Here is an 8,862-nt window from a genome sequence, read left to right on the forward strand (position 1 = left end):
TCAAGTCAAGTCTATTAACAAGAACAAGAAGGATTCTTCCTCTAGTAGTAACAATAATCATGCTAAATCCAATATTGTTGCTTCTAGTAGTTCTCTTGATTCCACTAATGATTCTCTTAGCCAAGTTACACTTTAGCAAGAAAATAGCTTATTGAAGGGAATTATAGAGAAAGGTGTTTACAAAAGCCTTGCCGGGAGTAAGCAATTTGAGGAAATTGTACGCAAGCAAGGAAGGCACCGGAAGAACCAAGGTGTTGGTTTTGAGCGAAAGTTCAATGCCAATGGAGTTTAGTGGGAAGAAGATCAATACCCCACGACGAAGTTTGTTCCTCAACAAGAGAAGTATGTCCTACTTCCTTCAAAGGGACACAAGCTCAAGATGATCTTCCACCACAAGACCACAAGCAAAAAGGCAAGGATAAGCTTCAAGAGGAGATTGATGCATTTGAAGAATCTCCAAAGGCCTTGGTCAAGTGGGTTCCCAAGACTACATCAAGCTCTACTTCATCAAGTACAACTACAACTCCAAAGATTCCCATCAAGATGATGTGGATCCCGAAGAAGAAGAACTAGAGAGTTCTTGAGGGTGACTCCGCCAACATATTCCACTCATATCATTTTGGCAATAACAAGTGCAATCAACTTCCACATCTTGCACTAGTTCAAGGTGTCACAAACCCTCTTGTTGGTAAGACAAGGGACAAGGTAACCTAATGCTTTCATAGACATCATCTTGTGTGTGCATCACTCTATGTCTATGGATATCCTTGTTTGTTCCTTATGGGACTAACCCGTGTAGGTATTGAAAGTGCAACTCACTCCAAAGGATTGCTCCAAATGATCTACATCAACATTGAGCATCCACATCTTCAACACCTACATGAAGTCATCATGGACAAAACCCAAGGTTAGTTCATCCCTCTAAGGGGGGATCTCACATCTAGGGGGAGCTTTACTCTAAGACTTGAGTCAAAGAAACTCTAATGGTGTGAACACATCAATGCATTATGTAAAAGTGGTAACCCCACTTGAGCTTAAAGGATGAGTATGACCTATGATCAAATGTTCTCATTGACTCCTAAGTCAATATACTCATATATAGATGACCTAGTCATCGCAAATTGCTTGATAGATGCTAGAATTGGTTGTGCATGCTTTGCCACATATTTCATTTGCCATTTTATTGTGTGAGCATGTTGGTTGCATATTTAACTCATTCGAGGACATCCACTTGTTGTTTTGATTGATTTATTTCTTTTTCTTTTGCCAAGTGGATGGACAAGAATGCCTAAGAACCTTCTCTAGCTATCTATGCTTTTCTTGTCTCAAACTCTATTCATGCTACATCACAAAATTTGATCAAGTCAGATTCGAACCACTCTGTGTGAGGAGCACTCGGAGTCCCCGATTCATCATAGACTTAAACTTCCAAAACTTCTTTGTGCGTTTTGGTATGACTGATTCTTCCATTTCGGTCATACCGAGATCACTAAGTCGATCTAGGTTTTCAATCTCGGTGCAACTGATTTGAACCTTTTGGTCACACCGAGTTGCTGTAACTGTCAGCAGTTATGCATCTAGGTGCCACCGAGTTGTTCCACTCGGTCACACTGACAGGGTCGGGCTATATATATCCACGGGCAAAAATTTGGAAAGTTTCTCCAAACTCCTTCACCCGCGCGTAGCCCGCTCTGCCTCCAGGGTCTCCGTATCGTCCTCCTCGTCGCCAGCCGCCTCCTGTCGCTGGTCTCCGCCGCCGTCAACGGAAATCATCCCTGTCGTTGCTGTCGTAGCGAGTTCATCGCCGAACTAGGGTATGGACTCGATCATTGTGATATCCCCGTCCGATTACTAGCACATTGTGTTCGCCATGAATCTTGCCACGATTGAAATAATCATGTCTAGTCAAAACACTCCGTAGATTAGAGATGAATTGAAAATTTAGGGTTAGGTTTCCGCCGAAACCATCTCGGACCCACCGAGTTGTAGAAATCGGATCCACCGATTCAGCTAAGGCCATTGCACATGTGATTCTTGGGCTGACCGAGAATTGCAAATCGGTGTGACCGAGTTCAACACTTTGTGAAACCCTAGCAGTCTCAGTGCCACCGAACTGTGACTTAGTGTGACCGAGTTCACTAGTTTAGGTTCCAAAAGCTGCTTTGGTATCACCGAGTTTACAAATCGGTTTCTCTGAAATGCTTTCTGTGGAAAACTAAAACTAAGTTTTTGACTCATTCTTTTGCAAAAACCTCTGTATTTTGTGATGCTCATCCACTCTATCTCATATATATCTATTCACAGGGTCTGCAGTTAATGTTTGCACTATGTCTGATCAAAGTGATAGCCAGAACAAGTCAGAGGAGCAGGTTCAAATGAGTGAGGGCACTAGTCCCTCTAGCACCTCTGATGATGGTAGCAGGAGCACCCCAAGCAACTTACCCAAAGCGGCCACCAGGGCCAGAAAGAAGAAAACCTCAGAATCTAAGGATGAAGACTATGTGGCAGTTGAGGATGAGCCCACTTCCAAAAAGAAAGTGCTCAAAAAGGAGTATGGCTCAGTTGCAACCACTAAGCTAGTAGTGCAGAAGAAGGCACCTGCAAGAAGGATACCCTCTTCCAAACCTAGGAAGGTTGCCACTTGAGAAACCATGAAGTTTACTATTGAGTCAGAAGATGAAGTAGTTGGCCAAGACAAAAAGAAAAAGAGAGTCAGAACCACCACTGCCAGAGTTCTTGGCAATCCCTCTATGAGGAGAGACTCTGAAGAAGAAGAAGAGGTTGCTACACCAGCACCCAAGGCTCAGAAGTTTATGGGTGATGCTATCAAGTCAGGGGCTGCATCATCAAAGCCCAAAGAAGCACCCAAAGCTGCCTCCAAGCCCAAGATTGCACCTAAGAGGAATACCAGAAACATATCTGCTGATGAGAAGAACAAGGCCCCAGTGCCTGAAACTGTTGCTGAAGAGGAAGATGATGAAGAGCATGTCTTGAGAAAGTTGAAGCCAAAAATTCGAGATCATAATGATGCTCATCCTGTGGCTGAGAACATGAAGTTGAGAAAGGATGCAGGCCTCAGACAGTGGAGGTTGTCTGATCCTTATGCAGCCAGGAGAAGGACTCCTGTTGACTATAGTGTTGCTGGACAAGAAGCCTATAGTGTGTGACATGAGGTGGGTGGACTGGACCTACATGAAGGAGAATGAGGAACACTATCCTGATGTGTATGACAGCTTTAGTGCTTGTGGAGTTGCAGACTTTGTTGGGCAGAAGCTCACAAAGTGGAATGATGAGCTCATAATGCAATTCTACTCCACAGCACACTTCTATCTAGATGGCAGGATAGTATGGATGTCTGAAGGTACAAGGTACCAATCATCTATTGAAGAATGGGCTAATCTGATCAATGCACCTAAGGAGAAAGAAGATGACTTGGATATCTATGCCAAGAAGAAGATGGATCACAACACTATGGCACATATGTACAAGGAGATCCCAGATGCTACAGTTGAAACACATAGGTTTGGATTAGTACATTATCTTCTGTCAGGACTGCCAACCATCAACTGGATCCTCAGGCACACTCTCTTGCCCAAGTCAGGTGATCACAACATGCAATAAAGAAGTTCAAGGTCATGAGCCTCATAGTTGAGACTATCAAGAGGCCATGCAATAAACTTGCTACACTTATTTGATGTGCCATAGAAGTTCAAGGTCATGAGCCTCATAGTTGAGACTATCAAGAGGACAGCAGCTGACCAAAAGAGAAGTTGTGGGTATGCCCCATAGATCTAGGAGCTGATTAACTCTAAGATGGGCACTAGCACATACTTGTTGGACAAGGATCAAATGCCTATCTATCCAGACTTTGAGGACAACCAACTGGTTATGGATGAAGATGAACCATCTTCTGTGCATGCTCAAGCAAAGAAGGAGAAGGCAAGGACAGAGAAGGCTACCAAGATGCCAACAATGGAAGAGGCATCTCAGTACTTTTTGAAGAGAAAACAAGATCATCTAGGCTACTTGACTGCATCCACTCTGAGGATTGAGAAGGGGCTGGCCACCTTGACTCAAAACCAGGAGAGCCTGGAGAGGATCATGGAGCAGAAGTTCTATGACTTGGATGTGAAGGTAACTGAGATCCAGTCTGTGGTTAAGCAGCTTCAGGATGATATGCAGGAGAGGAAGGGAAAGACTACCACTGATGCATTTGCCAGAGTGCCTAAAGCTTAGAGATCAGCTGCAGTGCCAGTGATAGACACCAGAGCCCCTTCATGTGCACCAGCTACAGCTCCTACAGCTCCAGTGCAACCAGCTCCAGCACCTACACCTCCAGCTCCATCCACATCTACTGAAGTCTTCGTCCAAGGAGCCATCTCTACACCACCTCCTGAAGATCAAGCCTGAGAGACGATTTAGGGCTATGCATTTTCTATGAACTTTTTGGTAACTTGTTGCCAAAGGGGGAGAAAAATGTATAGATCATAGGCTTCGAGAGAGAGTGTTTTGCTTTTTATTCTCTCTTGCTTTGGTGGTTAAACTTTATTTGCTTGTTTGAGATACATCATGTCTGTGTGATACCTGGATGATCATATGCTATATTTATGCTTGTTGGATGACATTATCCCGTTTATCTCTATATGATCATTCACTTTGCTTGGTGATGAGTGCATGTATTCAATTATTTTCATTTTGAGCACTCCACCAAGATGTATGTGACATGGAAAGGTAACCCATGAGCCTAACTCTTTGTGCATTTGCAGTCCAAAGCAAATCTTAAACTATGCACAAATTTAGGGGGAGCTCTTGCTTATCACATACTTCTCAAAGCGACAATGTTTTTCACTCTTATTATCATTTGTTGAAGCTTTGATCTATATGTTGTCATCAATTACCAAAAAGGGGGAGATTGAAAGTGCAACTATCCCTAGGTGGTTTTGGTAATTCCTAACAAGATATAGCTCATTGAGCTAACATCATTCCAAGATGAATATTTCAAGAAAAGCTCAATGAATGGCATGGCATGGATGAGAAAAGTGGACCCCTCAAAATGCTAAGGATAAAAGGATTGGCTCAAGCTCAAAAGCTCAAGACTCTACATTTTATATTTTAGTGATCCAAGATCACATTGAGTCTATAGGAAAAGCCAATACTATCAAGGAGGGATGAGGTGTTGCCTAATGCCTTTCTTGCTCAAAATGCTTAGTGATATGCTCCAAAGCCCTAAACTACTTTCTCACATCCACATATGACCTAAACCAAAAGTCAAACTCGGCCCTACCGATTCTTTCTATCCGGCGCCACCGAGTTCAGATGTCATAGCCACTGCCACAAACCCTAGGGAGATCTCTCTGTTTCCCTTCGTAACGTTTTAGTACCACCGAGATGAGCGATCGGTCCCATCGAGATTGCAATGGAAACTCCCTGTTTACTTTTCGTAACATGTCAGCCCCACCGAAATGTAACACCCCAAAAATTTAACCAAAATTTTTATTGGAAATTAAAAAAATTCCAGGAGTTTTAAAATTTTCCTTTTGGATTATTTCTGCGGAGTTCAGAGCATCTCTTTTAATATAGAGGATAATTATTATTATTATTTAGTGGAGCTCTCCAAAATATTAAACTTCTATGCTCTCTGTATAACTATTTCTAAATCAGTAGGTTTATTTATTAGATTAGTTCACCCTGAGATTTAATCATTAAAATGACTTGTTTGAGTTTTGGAGCTCTTTTTCTACTTCAACCAGTTGATAAACTTAGCTAAAAATTCAACCAAAATTTGGAGACACCATGTGAGGTCTCAAAATCATTTATGTGCAATTATATATCTATTTCATTGCATATTATGAGTTTGGTGCCTGTTTTTCTTCTCTGGTCCAGTGGACAGTTTTGCACTGCAACCCATTTAAAAATTTCCCTAGAGCCCCCACCAAAATTATGGGATGTCAGTAGCAGCATATGATTCCATTATATGCAAAGATCCAAGGATGTTCTTTGAAAATTTTGAGTGAATCAACCTAATCTTCATTCTGGTCCATCATGATGGTTTGTACAGCATCCCTATTATTGCTTACCCTTTGGCCCTAGATTCCTTCTCCTACTTGTAGTCCTCCATGCTAAACCCCTAAGTCCAGGAGCATGCAACCATTGGCATATTTTTGGTTCATGAAATAATGCCACTCACATCCTATCCAGATTTGAAGTTCTGCAAAACTTGCACCAGCAAGTTTGTGCTTTTCACCCACTAACCTCACCACCTTCTTGTGCATCCAAGGAGACACTGATCTGGAAGATTTGGCCCCTCCAAGAATAGCCTAGGTGCCTTTGGCATTTTGACAAACACCTGGAGTGCATGGACTGATTTGGCATGATCTCAAGTATACACTATGAACATGACAGCCTGACCAAACCACCGTGTCCCTTGAGCTTCCCTCTATCACTAGCCTAGTTATGTTGCTTGCCAACCTCACATGTGACCTGTAGCGTGCCACGACATTGTGTCGAACACCTTCCGTGCATGCACTGGACGCGCCCAGAGCGCGCGTATTGCACGAGCGGCGCCCGAGCCGCTGCGTCATGCCCCGCACTCACCCCAGCCCGTGACCGACCGCGGCCGACACGCCATGTCCCCTTGCGCGCGGTTCTCCATCGTCCTTATCACCGGCCGCCTCGAACTGACCTCTACCGCCTATACAAGGGCCCCGGAGCTCAATCAAGTCCTCGATCAACCTCCAGTTATCCTCCTAGAGCTACCCTGGCCAGCATTCGAGGAGGGGAAGGCCTTCTTCCCTGAGTCCGGCCAGTTCGGTCACCACCAAGCCTCGGTCGATTCCGTCGCCACCAGGGCCTCTCCCTCTCCAATCTCTCCACCAAGAACTCTCCCTCCCTCTCATGAGTGCAACCCCTCGATCAATTTTGGTCGGAGACCACCGCAGCCCAAAAATCACTTTGTTCCCGAAGCCCCCTCCGCCGCGGAGCTCGCCGCCGGCGACTCCCTCCACCTCCGGCGACCCTGCGACGACCGGAAGAACCGCCGAGGAGTGGCAGATCCATCCCTGCTCTTAGATGCCCGCGAAAAGACGCTATTCTCCGGTGACGATCGCCGGACGCCCCGCCTCTGCTCGGGCACAGAAGAGGAGGGAGTGGGGACTGGTCAAACCTGACTAGTGCGCCCCCTGGACCCACTATCAGTGACCCAGCCCCGCCTCCACGCGTTTAAGTGGAAGCGTAAAGACCCCGAGTACGTCTCCCCGTTTTGAAGGCGTATTCTGCCCGAAGCGTTTCTTTTTTGTTTATTATTAAAAACAGATTTTGACCAAATCTTTGAATGGCTTTATGTTTTTAAATATGACTCCAAATGAATTAATTCTTTTTCCTACCTCTCTCAAATTTGATCTAGTTTATTTTAAGATTTAATTGAAAAAATTTCCAAACAACTTTTTGTGCTATTTTTATTTTGTGTGTTAACTCTTTTATATGTTTAAAATAGGATTTTGAAGGAAGGAGAAATATTTCAAGAAGTTGAAATGCACCCTGCCCTCCCTTGACCTGAAGGCAAGCATTCTGAACCCGGGCATGATATTTTTGAGTGTTCGTTGATGCATTCATCACACTACCTCTTTTTTGGAGAAATTGTTATTTCATGTGAGATGGTCATGTGCATGGATGCATATTTGTGATTTCCATGCTGTTGGAAACGATCACACTTGTGATGATGATCATCCTCATGTGCCTTGCATGCATACCGGCAGGAACCCGGGCAAACCTCTGCCTTGGGTAGGCATGAGTTTGTCGCCGGTCTCCGTCGGGATGGTTATATCTGGTATGGCATGGTAAGGTAATATGAGCGGTGACTCTGTTGGTTGAAATATTTTCGTTATGTTAATCATGCAGGGAATACCTAAACCTCCTGAGTCGACCATAGATCAAGTCTTGTTCCAGTAACCCCCATACTTGTTTCGTACTATCACTCGTCTCTACAACAAGTAGAGTATGGTTCAGTAAGTTATCAACCTCTTCCTAGCACACACCGTACAAAGAGGCCAGGGTGGAAGATACCGGTTGTAGCTGGTAGGCAGGCCACCTGGTTCGGGGGCATGGGTGTTTCCGGTTGAGACCGAGAGGGGAGGCCACCCCTTAGAGCGTGCAATATAAATTCGATCCCATCCTACGCGAGGTTGTAGCCTCCCCACTTAGAGTTTGCTTGACAGGTGTCTTGGGTGATTCCAGACACGTGTGAGTTAAGCTGGTGTGTGCAAGTTAGGTGTGTTTTCAACAAAAAGACCGTAGACGGAATTAGTCTCGATGGACTAAAGAAATCCGTTACTCGTGGGTAAAGAGTACACCCTCTGCAGAGATTAAACCTATTCGAATAGTCGTGTCCATGGTTAAGGATTACAGTCTGGGATGGGTCGAGTGTCGGTCTTAGTGTCGGTCTTCGGAGGTGAAACTGTTAAATCAGAACTGGTATCATGACTTGTGACATGTGATGATGATGATTATTATTTTGTTGTGGACTAACCCATGATATTATTGGTATTATCGAATATCCCTGGGACGGTTCTACCTCCTGGATATTCACTATGATTGTTATTCTTTTAAAGCCCTTTATGTTGTGTCGCTTAGACGCCCGACTATGGCATTTCTTTTAAAGCCCTTTATGTGGTGTCGCTTAGACGCCCGACTGTGGCATTTATTTTAAAACCCTTTATGTGGTGTCGCTTAGACGCCCGACTCTGGCATTTCTTTTAAAGCCCTTTATGTGGTCTCGCTCAGACGCCTGACTGTGGCATTTCTCTTAAAGCCCTTTATGTGGTGTCGCTCAGATGCCCGACTGTGGCATTTCTTTTAATGCCCTTT

Source organism: Triticum dicoccoides, chromosome 6B (genome assembly GCF_002162155.2).
Source record: "Triticum dicoccoides isolate Atlit2015 ecotype Zavitan chromosome 6B, WEW_v2.0, whole genome shotgun sequence".
NCBI lineage: Eukaryota > Viridiplantae > Streptophyta > Magnoliopsida > Poales > Poaceae > Triticum > Triticum dicoccoides.